The sequence below is a fragment of the Odontesthes bonariensis genome, chromosome 11, assembly GCF_027942865.1.
Source record: "Odontesthes bonariensis isolate fOdoBon6 chromosome 11, fOdoBon6.hap1, whole genome shotgun sequence".
Taxonomy (NCBI): domain Eukaryota; kingdom Metazoa; phylum Chordata; class Actinopteri; order Atheriniformes; family Atherinopsidae; genus Odontesthes; species Odontesthes bonariensis.
The window spans coordinates 26,992,934-27,005,809 of record NC_134516.1 but is presented as its reverse complement, the minus strand read 5'-3'; the positions used below and the strand labels follow the sequence as shown (position 1 = coordinate 27,005,809).

At 43.1% G+C, this 12,876-nt stretch overlaps 6 non-coding genes across 6 annotated transcripts; all 6 read left to right on the top strand.

Annotated features, from left to right (window-relative positions):
- The first annotated feature begins 926 nt into the window (after positions 1 to 926).
- Positions 927 to 999, top strand: trnak-cuu (transfer RNA lysine (anticodon CUU)). Its single transcript has one exon. It is a non-coding gene; the product is annotated as a tRNA-Lys (tRNA).
- Positions 1,000 to 1,528: 529 nt separating this feature from the next.
- trnal-caa (transfer RNA leucine (anticodon CAA)) lies at positions 1,529 to 1,639 on the top strand. The gene is made up of 2 exons: positions 1,529 to 1,566; positions 1,594 to 1,639. It is a non-coding gene; the product is annotated as a tRNA-Leu (tRNA).
- Positions 1,640 to 2,353: 714 nt separating this feature from the next.
- Positions 2,354 to 2,426, top strand: trnak-cuu (transfer RNA lysine (anticodon CUU)). Its single transcript has one exon. It is a non-coding gene; the product is annotated as a tRNA-Lys (tRNA).
- Positions 2,427 to 2,955: 529 nt separating this feature from the next.
- trnal-caa (transfer RNA leucine (anticodon CAA)) lies at positions 2,956 to 3,066 on the top strand. Its single transcript has 2 exons — positions 2,956 to 2,993; positions 3,021 to 3,066. It is a non-coding gene; the product is annotated as a tRNA-Leu (tRNA).
- A 713-nt stretch (positions 3,067 to 3,779) lies between these two features.
- On the top strand, positions 3,780 to 3,852 carry trnak-cuu (transfer RNA lysine (anticodon CUU)). The gene has a single exon. It is a non-coding gene; the product is annotated as a tRNA-Lys (tRNA).
- A 529-nt stretch (positions 3,853 to 4,381) lies between these two features.
- Positions 4,382 to 4,492, top strand: trnal-caa (transfer RNA leucine (anticodon CAA)). The gene is made up of 2 exons: positions 4,382 to 4,419; positions 4,447 to 4,492. It is a non-coding gene; the product is annotated as a tRNA-Leu (tRNA).
- The last annotated feature ends 8,384 nt before the right edge of the window (positions 4,493 to 12,876 follow it).

The window sequence follows — 12,876 nt, the reverse complement described above, 5'->3', positions numbered from 1 at the left end:
TGTCTCACATCTTCTGGAAGACTGTTCCAGATTTTAGGAGCATAAAACTGAAACGCAGCCTCACCTTGTTTAGTCCTGACTCTGGGCACCAGCAGGAGACCCCTCCCTGAGGTTCTCAGAGCCCGAGTTGGTTCATATGGCTCTAACATGTCAGAGATGTACTTTGGCGCTTGACCGTGAAGAGACTTGTACACAAGCAGAGCTGTTTTAAAGTCTATTCTCTGAGCGACAGGAAGCCAGTGCAGAGACCTGAGCACTGGACTAATATGGTCGTATTTCCTGGTTCTAGTCAGGACTCGAGCAGCAGCGTTCTGGATGTACTGCAGCTGTCTTACAGCCCGTTTAGAGAGCCCAGTGAGCAGGCCGTTACAGTAGTCTTACCTGCTGGAGACAAACGCATGGATCAGTCTCTCTAAGTCTGGTTTAGACACAAGGAGGTCCAAAAGTCCTGTGATGTCAGTCTTATGTGACACAAACATGACACAACAATTTAGGACATCGAGGCAAAGGTTTACCTGCTGCTTGGTCTATGTCTTTGCGTCTAGCAATCCACCTCGTTGACGATCACAGAATACATCAAATCCAACTGTTGCTGTTGCCGGTTCTTGTTAAGGAGTGGCTTTCATGACTCATCCAGTGACATCACTCCCTGGCCAATCAGTGGCCTGCAGTCTGTAGATGTCACATTTTCGGCTCAACTCAACTCGACCCCGACCGAGTAGGTGCTAAAAATGTACCATCTGGTGCCAGGTGGTATTACCTCATGGAAAACCCTAACAGCTGAGTGGGATCCAGTCGAGTGGAGTAGGTAGAGGTTGAAAAGGAGGAATGTGTTCTGATGTCATTCTAAATCTCTGAAAGTTGACTTAGGCTTGTTTTATCTCGTCTTTTTTTTAACGTAAGGCATATTTTATAACATGCGATTAGCCCGGCTAGCCCAGTCGGTAGAGCATGAGACTCTTAATCTCAGGGTCGTGGGTTCGAGCCCCATGTTGGGCGTAGCAGTTTTAATAATCAACAGATGTTTGATCCAGCCCTTAAAGTCAAAGTTCAGCTCTGTTACCACCATCACAGCGTCCTCAGTGGTGCCTCTTTGAATGATCACAAACCTCCTGAAATGCACAATATGAATCAAAAACATTCAAACTCGCACAAGAGCATTATGTTTACCTTTCTTTGGGCTTACGTCATTTCTGTATTCCCTTTTTGCTCAAGTATGATCATTCACTTTAAAACAAAATAAGAAAAATCTGAATAACGACCCATGGCCTCTGGCCCTCTCTTGCCTTCATTACTCATCCAGTGACATCACTCCCTGGCCTATCAGTGGCCTGCAGTCTGTAGACGTCACATTTTCGGCTCGACTCAACTCGAATCCCTGCCGTGTAGATGCTAAAAATGTACCCGCTACCAGCTGTTACTCCCTTATGAAAAACCCTAAAACCTGAGTCGAATATAGTCAAGTGGAGTAGCGTTTTGCATTTTGGTTCACGTTTGTCGTATTTTACACAGTCAGGGAAGTAATGGTGTCAGGATGGCCGAGCAGTCTAAGGCGCCAGACTCAAGGCTTCATTCCTTCGTTAGCACAGGGACTTCTGGTCTCCCAAAGGAGACGTGGGTTCAAATCCCACTCCTGACATTAATTTCATGCTTAAATCTTACTTTCATATTAGAACACCATGAAGAAAGCCATGTCAGGCCATGGTGAAAAAGGGCATTTATCTCTGAGGAAGGGCCTTCAGTTCCTCCCATTAACATACACAATTCTGATGTGCGATGAGGCAGTTCTCCTGCAACATTAAGCTCTTTTTCACCAGTACTTACTCACAACCACCTCAATGTGGGTGGGATCGTTATAGCAAGGAGGTCCAAAAGTCCTGTGATGTCAGTCTTATGTGACACAAACATGACACAACAATTTAGGACATCGAGGCAAAGGTTTACCTGCTGCTTGGTCTATGTCTTTGCATCTAGCAATCCACCTCGTTGACGATCACAGAATACATCAAATCCAACTGTTGCTGTTGCCGGTTCTTGTTAAGGAGTGGCTTTCATGACTCATCCAGTGACATCACTCCCTGGCCAATCAGTGGCCTGCAGTCTGTAGATGTCACATTTTCGGCTCAACTCAACTCGACCCCGACCGAGTAGGTGCTAAAAATGTACCACCTGGTGCCAGGTGGTATTACCTCATGGAAAACCCTAACAGCTGAGTGGGATCCAGTCGAGTGGAGTAGGTAGAGGTTGAAAAGGAGGAATGTGTTCCGATGTCATTCTAAATCTCTGAAAGTTGACTTAGGCTTGTTTTATCTCGTCTTTTTTTTCGGAAGGCATGTTTTATAACATGTGATTAGCCCGGCTAGCTCAGTCGGTAGAGCATGAGACTCTTAATCTCAGGGTCGTGGGTTCGAGCCCCACGTTGGGCGTAGCAGTTTTAGTAATCAACAGATGTTTGATCCAGCACTTAAAGTCAAAGTTCAGCTCTGTAACCACCATCACAGCGTCCTCAGTGGTGCCTCTTTTAATGATCACAAACCTCCTGAAATGCACAATATGAATCAAAAACATTCAAACTTGCGCAAGAGCATTATGTTTACCTTTCTTTGGGCTTACGTCATTTCTGTATTCCCTTTTTGCTCAAGTATGATCATTCACTTTAAAACAAAATAAGAAAAATCTGAATAACGACCCATGGCCTCTGGCCCTCTCTTGCCTTCATTACTCATCCAGTGACATCACTCCCTGGCCAATCAGTGGCCTGCAGTCTGTAGACGTCACATTTTCGGCTCGACTCAACTCGAATCCCTGCCTTGTAGGTGCTAAAAATGTACCTGCTACCAGCTGTTACTCCCTCATGAAAAACCCTAAAACCTGAGTCGAATATAGTCAAGTGGAGTAGCGTTTTGAATTTTGGTTCACGTTTGTCGTATTTTACACAGTCAGGGAAGTAATGGTGTCAGGATGGCCGAGCGGTCTAAGGCGCCAGACTCAAGGCTTCATTCCTTCCTTAGCACAGGGACTTCTGGTCTCCCAAAGGAGACGTGGGTTCAAATCCCACTCCTGACATTAATTTCATGCTTAAATCTTACTTGCACATTAGAAGACCATGAAGAAAGCCATGTCAGGCCATGGTGAAAAAGGGCATTTATATCTGAAGACGGGCCTTCAGTTCCTCCCATTAACATACACAATTCTGATGTGCGATGAGGCAGTTCTCCTGCAACATTAAGCTCTTTTCCACCAGTACTTACTGACAACCACCTCAATGTGGGTGGAGTTGTTATAGCAAGGAGGTCCAAAAGTCCTGTGATGTCAGTCTTATGTGACACAAACATGACACAACAATTTAGGACCGAGGCAAAGGTATACCTGCTGCTTGTTCTATGTCTTTGCGTCTAGTAATCCACCTCGTTGACAATCACAGAATACATCAAATCCAACTGTTGCTGTTGCCGGTTCTTGTTAAGGAGTGGCTTTCATGGCTCATCCAGTGACATCACTCCCTGGCCAATCAGTGGCCTGCAGTCTGTAGATGTCACATTTTCGGCTCAACTAAACTCGACCCCGACCGAGTAGGTGCTAAAAATGTACCACCTGGTGCCAGGTGGTATTACCTCATGGAAAACCCTAACAGTTGAGTGGGATCCAGTCGAGTGGAGTAGGTAGAGGTTGGAAAGGGAGGAATGTGTTCTGATGTCATTCTAAATCTCTGAAAGTTGACTTAGGCTTGTTTTATCTCGTCTTTTTTTTCGGAAGGCATGTTTTATAACATGCGATTAGCCCGGCTAGATCTGTCGGTAGAGCATGAGACTCTTAATTTCAGGGTCGTGGGTTCGAGCCCCACGTTGGGCGTAGCAGTTTTAGTAATCAACAGATGTTTGATCCAGCCCTTAAAGTCAAAGTCCAGCTCTGTTACCACCATCACAGCGTCCTCAGTGGTGCCTCTTTGAATGATCACAAACCTCCTGAAATGCACAATATGAATCAAAAACATTCAAACTTGCGCAAGAGCATTATGTTTACCTTTCTTTGGGCTTACGTCATTTCTGTATTCCCTTTTTGCTCAAGTATGATCATTCACTTTAAAACAAAATAAGAAAAATCTGAATAACGACCCATGTCCTCTGGCCCTCTCTTGCCTTCATTACTCATCCAGTGACATCACTCCCTGGCCAATCAGTGGCCTGCAGTCTGTAGACGTCACATTTTCGGCTCGACTCAACTCGAATCCCTGCCGTGTAGGTGCTAAAAATGTACCTGCTACCAGCTGTTACTCCCTCATGAAAAACCCTAAAACCTGAGTCGAATATAGTCAAGTGGAGTAGCGTTTTGAATTTTGGTTCACGTTTGTCGTATTTTACACAGTCAGGGAAGTAATGGTGTCAGGATGGCCAAGCGGTCTAAGGCGCCAGACGCAAGGGTTCATTCCTTCCTTAGCACAGGGACTTCTGGTCTCCCAAAGGAGACGTGGGTTCAAATCCCACTCCTGACATTAATTTCATGCTTAAATCTTACTTGCATATTAGAAGAGCTTGAAGAAAGCCATGTCAAGCCATGGTGAAAAAGGGCATTTATCTCTGAAGACGGGCCTTCAGTTCCTCCCATTAACATACACAATTCTTATGTGCGATGAGGCAGTTCTCCTGCAACATTAAGCTCTTTTTCACTAGTACTTACTCACAACCACCTCAATGTGGGTGGGGTCGTTATAGCAAGGAGGTCCAAAAGTCCTGTGATGTCAGCTTTATGTGACACAAACATGACACAACAATTTAGGACATCGAGGCAAAGGTTTACCTGCTGCTTGGTCTATGTCTTTGCGTCTAGCAATCCACCTCGTTGACGATCACAGAATACATCAAATCCAACCGTTGCTGTTGCCGGTTCTTGTTAAGGAGTGGCTTTCATGGCTCATCCAGTGACATCACTCCCTGGCCAATCAGTGGCCTGCAGTCTGTAGATGTCACATTTTCGGCTCAACTCAACTCGACCCCGACCGAGTAGGTGCTAAAAATGTACCACCTGGTGCCAGGTGGTATTACCTCATGGAAAACCCTAACAGCTGAGTGGGATCCAGTCGAGTGGAGTAGGTAGAGGTTGAAAAGGAGGAATGTGTTCTGATGTAATTCTAAATCTCTGAAAGTTGACTTAGGCTTGTTTTATCTCGTCTTTTTTTTTCGGAAGGCATATTTTATAACATGCGATTAGCCCGGCTAGCTCAGTCGGTAGAGCATGAGACTCTTAATCTTAATCATAAAAGCCACAGGTTCCTCTCTCAGTGACAGTCAGCCAGACTCCACCTGATCTGTACAAAGAAGAGAAGCAAACAGTCGAAATGAGCTACTTTTTTTGTACTTTACGTTCAACAGACACTGAGGGTGGGGGTATTTCTACATGCATTCACTTCTTTTATATTACATTTAGCAGACGCTTTTACAAATTAGGATAATTAGGATATGATGACAGACAGTCATCATTGAAAAAAATAAACGTGCACAATCGGCCTCCTATAATGCAATCTATGCAGTTTCCAAGCATAGAATCGAGTGTAGGAGCGAGTGAAATTAAAGAATTCCCGATTTCCATGTCTTTTTTTAAAATCTAAAGAAAAAAAAATTTAATTTTAAAATTTTTTTTTATTTTCCCGGTTTGGAATATCTCGCGGACCGGTACTGATTTAAGAGATCAGTATTTAACAACTTTGTTGCACAAAGGCTGGGTGGCCTCTCGCAGCCCAGTTTCCCTTTTTAAATAAACATTCCAGTCGTCCGTATTGAATGTTGACCCCGTGGTTGAACATCAAACATTTAGATGCAAACCTTGAAGACGTAGAACGTTTCAAACTGGATGTTTCAGCTGTTGTCTCGAAGCAAGTTCATCAACAGTTTCAAGTTCTCTGCCCGGCTGATGTACTTAGAAGGCTTTGGATCAAGATCAAATGAATCCCTGGAGTCAAAAGAACCACCACTTTTATTATGGGTTGTCCAACAGATAATGGTGAGAATATAGAGGGGGATGGCCACTATATAACGCTGTTTTCACGTAGTTGTTAGCTGCTCACTGGTGTGAACTGTGAACCTGAACGAGTGTGTACAAGTATAGCAGATTTTCAGCTTCCCACATGAGAAGCCTGGACAGAAATGTTTGTTATGATTTAAAAACCTCTTTACTCCATGACCCTTTCTCTTAGAGCAGAATTAGAACCCCAGAATGTTCTAATTTATTCGCTGAGCCCCCTGTGACATCACACAGAACCCCCCTTAATGTACAGAATACGGAACCCGTGGCAGTCGGATCCTTACCAGACCGGTGCAGAGTAACACCTGTTTCAGTAGTTTGTGAAAGCCTTTAACTAACTTCCACACTGCTGATATACAGCTTGCAGACATCCATTGCATCTCTCAGTGTTGAATGAAGATGATGCCCTTCAGTGATGATGACATAATGTGAGTACAACCAACTGCTCGATGCTGTAAATTGTCTCTTTGGGTCTTAAAATTCTTTTGGGTCTATCATAAAGGAACATAAACTCGAGAGTGATATTACAGTTCTTAAATGGTGCGCCTATGACTCAGAGTTTACACCTAATAAGTTGGACTCTAGATTCAAAGATTGGATAGCTAAGGGTATAACAGCCTTATGCAGGGTAATGAAAGATGGAAAAATGCTCAGTTTTGAAACGCTTAAAAGGACACATTCATTAGAAAAACAAGACTTCTATGGATATCTGCAGCTGCGGCACTACGTTGATACGAAGATGAAAAATGTAACAAAGACTGGCACATGTTTGATTGATCTGTTTACAAAAGCCTATAATTCAGAAACTATTGATAGAACTGTTTCATGTTTATATAAGAGTCTGTCGAATTTGAAATCACATTCAACTTCATATATTAAAACAAAATGGGAGAAGGAAGGAGGAATAATTATATCTGAAGAAGAATGGACAACAATATGGAGGTATCAATGGATGTGTACCAGCTCACAGAAGTGGAGGGAGTTTGGCTGGAAAAGCCTGATTAGGTGCTTTATTACACCCTCCCAGAAATCTCACTATGACAATAACTCCTCAGTCTGCTGGAGGAAGTGTGGAAATCAAAATGCAAACCATTATCACATTTTCTGGGACTGCCCGCTCATGAAGGACTATTGGAAAAAGATACACAACGCCCTACAGGACATCTTCAAATGTGAAATACCCCTCGACATTAAGACTATGTTTTTCGGACACATACCTGAGGGATGGCTGAAAAGAGATAAGCACCTCATAAATATCCTGCTAATGGTTTGCAAAAAGAATATCACCAGGAAATGGCTATCACAAGAGAGCCCAACTGTCAACATCTGGATGGACATCACAATGGACATATATAAAATGGAGAGAATAACAGCATTTGTTCACTTTAAACTGGAGAAATTCACCTCATACTGGGAAAACTGGGTCAACTATGTCACGCCCCATAGGCCTGATTTTATTTTTACAAATCAATAACTATGCCATATAAAAAGGATCACTCCCCACTTTGTACATATTCTTGTGTGTTTTTGTTGTTGTTTGGTTCTTTTTTTTTGTTATCGTTTAGACATAAAATAAAAATACCACTTTGGCATTTAGGACAGACAAGAGATGTAAGATGTATGCACATGTACCAGATGTGAATGTTTGTTTCTGAATGTCAATAAAAAAAAAAATCATTCTTTTGGGTGGGCATTGATGACAGATAAGCCACAGAAATGTATCACTGCAGTAATGGACAACTGTTGGCCCGGTTAAAGTACATTACAATAATTTGTCTGAAATCACTAAATTCATGACATTTACCATTTATCATGATCTAAAATGTTCTATTGTCTTTCTGTTTCCAGCTGTTAGTCTGGGTCTTGAGGTCCGTCAGTCTCCCTCTGATCTCATCAGAAATCCTGGTGCCAAAATGCAGATTTTCTGCAGCCACAGTAAAAGTGACTACAGAGTGATGCTCTGCTACCAGCAGTCACCTGGAGACACAGCAATGAAACTCATTGGATATTTGAACTACAAAGCTGTCACAATGGAAGACAAATATAAAGATGGTTTCAGTCTCGCTGGAGATTTGGGTGGAGACGCAGCAAAGAATGGATCTGTGCACATCCCAGATGCAGGAGTGAATTCCAGTGCAGTTTACTACTGTGCAGCACCAGAAGCACAATGACACAAATCCCCTCTGAACTCTACAAAAACTGCACACAAGTTTTTTTCTGCAGGCTCCCAAAGCAGCTGCTATGTGGTTGCCTTTCAGTTTGATGCATTCGCAGCACACTTCAGTAACTCTGTTTCTGTACACTTTAACTTGGTGTCTCACTTTAGCACGATTTATACATCCAGGAAGGCGATCTACAGCAGCAAGAATATGTGAAGCCACTCCTTCCTTCCACTTCATCAGTTACAGTGATGGTGTTTCTTCATCCTCTTCATTCCTCTTTAAACCTCACTCATCTCATTTGAGCTTTAACACAAGTATAGATGCTGAGACTTTTCTGACTGTATCAACATCTGCAAAACTCTGTGAAACATAGTTTTATAAGTTTTTTTTTTCAAAGCTTTTAAACAAATCATCTGTGCTGCACGAGATGCACAATAACACAAATCCCCTCTGAACTCTACAAAAACTGAACACGACTCATCAACTTCAGTGGTTTTGAATGAAAATGAAAAAAACTGCTCTGGGACACCTGCTGAAGATCTCACTACACAAGGCAGCACTTTGGGTTTTAAAAAAGTGTAATGAGCCTTTTTCATGTTTTCTGAAAAAGCAAAAGTTTAAGAATGCAGGTAAATGATGGATAACTGCAGCAACAATGGGAGCCATCAGTCTGCTTTACAGCCACAGGAAGCCACTCCTCTCTTGACATCACATCGGTTGGCTCATAAAATCCCTCTCAGTTCAGTTAAAAGGAGAAACCCTGTCATGATTTCACTCCTGTGTTTCATTGCTGACGTCAGAGTGACTGCACTCATGTCAGACTTCTACAGGATCATCATATTTCTTATTTATCATTTCCTCACAGGTAGCGATTGTTTCATTGTGAATTAAGATGTCTACACCAACGGTGAGTCATTCACAAACTTAACTTCACGGTGAAGAAAACTGGTGAATGTGCAGACAGTGAAACAAACAAAATAGACAAAAAGCTCAGAAGTTCTGTGACAAACCCCAAATAGTATATCTATATCTGTAGTATATCAGATAGTATATCTATATCTGTAGTATATCAGATAGTATATCTATATCTGTAGTATATCAGATAGTATATGTCCCTCTGTCTTTAAAGCACCATCAGCTCCGTCAACATGTCCAAAGACACTGACGAACTCCTGTACCGACCACACACAAACCCGCCTCCGTTTAACGTGTTTGAATATCTGTTAAGGACAGAAAAATGTTCATTCCAATGTTTCAAAGTGTTACAAGTGTGCATGTCAGTATCAGAACGGATCACATGGTGGAACTTCTCCATCAGCTGATTCATACTTCACACAGTGTAATCTTCCTGGTTTCACAGCTGTGTTCACTTCAGTTAAGCTCCTCCCACATAACAAACGTGGCCTCCTGTTGGTTCACAGGATTAGAGAAGGTCACACCTTGCAGTGACACACCTCCCTGCATCTCTTCATATTTGGGACTACACAGTGAGATACTGTAACTGAGAGCCTGAGTTTTACAGCATGACCTCTATCAGACATCGGCTCCTCAGCTTATTGGTGCTTGCTCACTGGATCAAAGGTAAAGTAGTATGTTATTAGCAGATTCATTTCAGCAGTTAGATGGTGTCTGCACCGGTGAAACCGTTAACTGGTAAAATGCTCATTTGTGGTAACTTTCTCTGTTGTACTCACAGGTCATGTTGATGGAAGTGATGTCTACCAGACTCCCATACTGTGGGAGCAGCAGGGTGAAAATGCAACAATACACTGTAACCACACAAAGGGTGGAGGCTATCACCAGATGTACTGGTACAGACAGCTGCCTGGAGAAACTATGAAACTTATCGTGTTCACAGCTACAGGTAAAACAGATCACGACTTTGGAGAATTCAGCAAAGACAAATTCTCAGCCACCAAGACTGAAGCTGAGAGAGGAACATTCACAGTAAAGAATCTGCAGCCAGAAGATAAAGGCTGGTATTTCTGTGCTGTGAGTCAACACAGTGATCCAAACACATGTGAACACTGAACAGAAACCTCTGCACCCTGTTCCCATCTGTATTTATCTGCTCTCCTGTAGGGGGAGCTCAAGTACAAGCTCACATTGGGCCTCATGCCAGAAGCGTTCGTACGCACAGATTTGTTCTTAAATCGTCCGTACGAGTGATTTAAGAGAATTTGCGCATTCAGCAATCTTTTCGTATTTTACGTTTTCTTTCAGGTACGAACAGAATTTACGAGTGATCCAGAGCTGTCGTAGGAGTTTCGTAAAATAGTCCGCTGTTATTCAAATCAAGTTTGCTTGACTAATGGATTGTATATTTAATCACTTTGAAGAAAACATAAATAAATATACATTATACCCCATAGTGATGCTGACATTATTCTGTTTAACTTAAATTGTGCACTAATTAAAGGTTCATTTGAATCCGTATATAATGGGAAGCGTAACCAGCGGCTGACTTGCTACTTTTGGATGCCTTAGCGCGTCAGGCTCTTGAAGAGAACATGTGGAGACAGACGAATGGCTGACATCGCGATTAAGATTCCCAAGGACTGTGCTGCTGCTAATATGCAGCTTGCTAGAGCCACAACTCCAGAGAAAAACACGCCGATCAAACCCAATTCCACCACACGTCCAGGTCCTCACAACCCTTGGATTTTTGGCCACGGGAACCTTTCAGAGGGAGACTGGAGACAGATCGGGGGTGTCCCAGTCCTCTGTGAGCCGTGCGCTCCCCTTGGTCATCAAAGCTCTCATCAGTTTATCACCCATGGTACATCAAATTCCCATACACCGCTGTCCAACAAGTACAAATTAAGAGGGACTTTCATCCCGTGGCTGGACTGCCAATCATAATTGGAGCACGAGACACATACGCATCAAAGCCCCTCTGCTGTCGTGGAGCGCACTGAGCTGAAGGCCAGGTGGGTGTGTCTCCATACCTCGTTCATGGCGCAATATTGCCATGAACGAGGGTCTCCTACAACCTGAACCAGCCCAGGCAGACCAGAAGCTGTGGTGCCAGAAGACCCCCCTCATGGACCACCCCATCAAAGTGCCATCATGATGAGGCAACAGCTGATTGCACGGCTTTAGTTGCCGTCATCGATCGCCTGCCCAGGGCGAGACGTTTTTTTTAAGCTATTTTCATATGAAACCATTTATTTTTTTATTTCGCTGACATGGTATTAACAGCACTTGTAATTGCTTCCCATTTCTTTGCTTTAGCAGTTCCCGTCCACTGCTTCCACTGCTAAAAATGACAGATTTTCCTTTCAGGATCTCTGAAAGCAGAAGTTCAGTCTCAGAGCCCCTAAAGTTGTTGTTTCTGTGCCTTGATGTAATTCTCATGACTCAACACTCAACACTTCCTGGCACAGGAGAGAGGAAGCACAGCCTTATATGGTATCATTTAGGGCGTGGAGTATGCAAATCTACTATCCTCGTGCACGTGAACTTAAGATACGCACAGGTGTGATTCATCATTTACGCAGGTCGTTTACACACTTTTTCTGAAGTTAAGAGCGCTTGTTGAATCTGACGTGGCGTGTTCATACGAGACCTTCTTACGAAAAAAGTGAGAGAAATTTAGAATGAAAATACGAAAATGTTCTTGCATGAGGCCCATTGTCTGTGGCCCACAGAAACAAAGAGAAAGTGTTATCAGTCACCTTGAGACTCTCTCTCTAAAACCTAATAATCAGGTTAGAAATCTCGGGGTAATATTGGACTCAGACCTGAACTTTAACAGCCACATTAAATCTGTAACAGCAGCAGCTTTTTACCATCTAAAAAACATTGCCAGAATCAAAGGAATAGTGTCTAAACCAGACTTAGAAAGACTGATCCATGCGTTTGTCTCCAGCAGGTTAGACTGCTGTAACGGCCTGCTCACTGGGCTCTCTAAACGGGCTGTAAGACAGCTGCAGTACATCCAGAACGCTGCTGCTCGAGTCCTGACTAGAACCAGGAAATACCACCATATTAGTCCAGTGCTCAGGTCTCTGCACTGGCTTCCTGTCGCTCAGAGAATAGACTTTAAAACAGCTCTGCTTGTGTACAAGTCTCTTCACGGTCAAGCGCCAAAGTACATCTCTGACATGTTAAAGCCATATGAACCAACTCGGGCTCTGAGAACCTCAGGGAGGGGTCTCCTGCTGGGGCCCAGAGTCAGGACTAAACAAGGTGAGGCTGCGTTTCAGTTTTATGCCCCTAAAATCTGGAACAGTCTTCCAGAAGATGTGAGACAGGCCTCAACTCTGACAATGTTTAAATCCAGGCTGAAAACAGTTCTATTTAGCTGTGCATATGACACCTGAAAGTATTTTATCTGCACTCTTCACTTTTTAATTAATTAATTAATGATTATTTTAATGTTTTTTTTTTTTGTTTGTTGTTTTTTTTTTTTATTTCTTTATTTCTTTATTTTTTTAATGATTTTATTGCCTTCTTGTGATTTTATGTAGCTGTGAAGCACTTTGAATTGCCCTGTGTATGAATTGTGCTCTATAAATAAAATTGCCTTGCCTATTCTCTGATATGCAGAGAAAGAGCAGCTGGAGCTCAGGAGCAAGAGCAGGCGCCAATGGGGAGGTTGGTGGTTCCACTCCGGCTTCCCCGGCCACAGGTGGAAGACGCTGAACCCCGCGTTGCCTAGCGACGCATCCATGGGTCATCCACCCACGAGGCT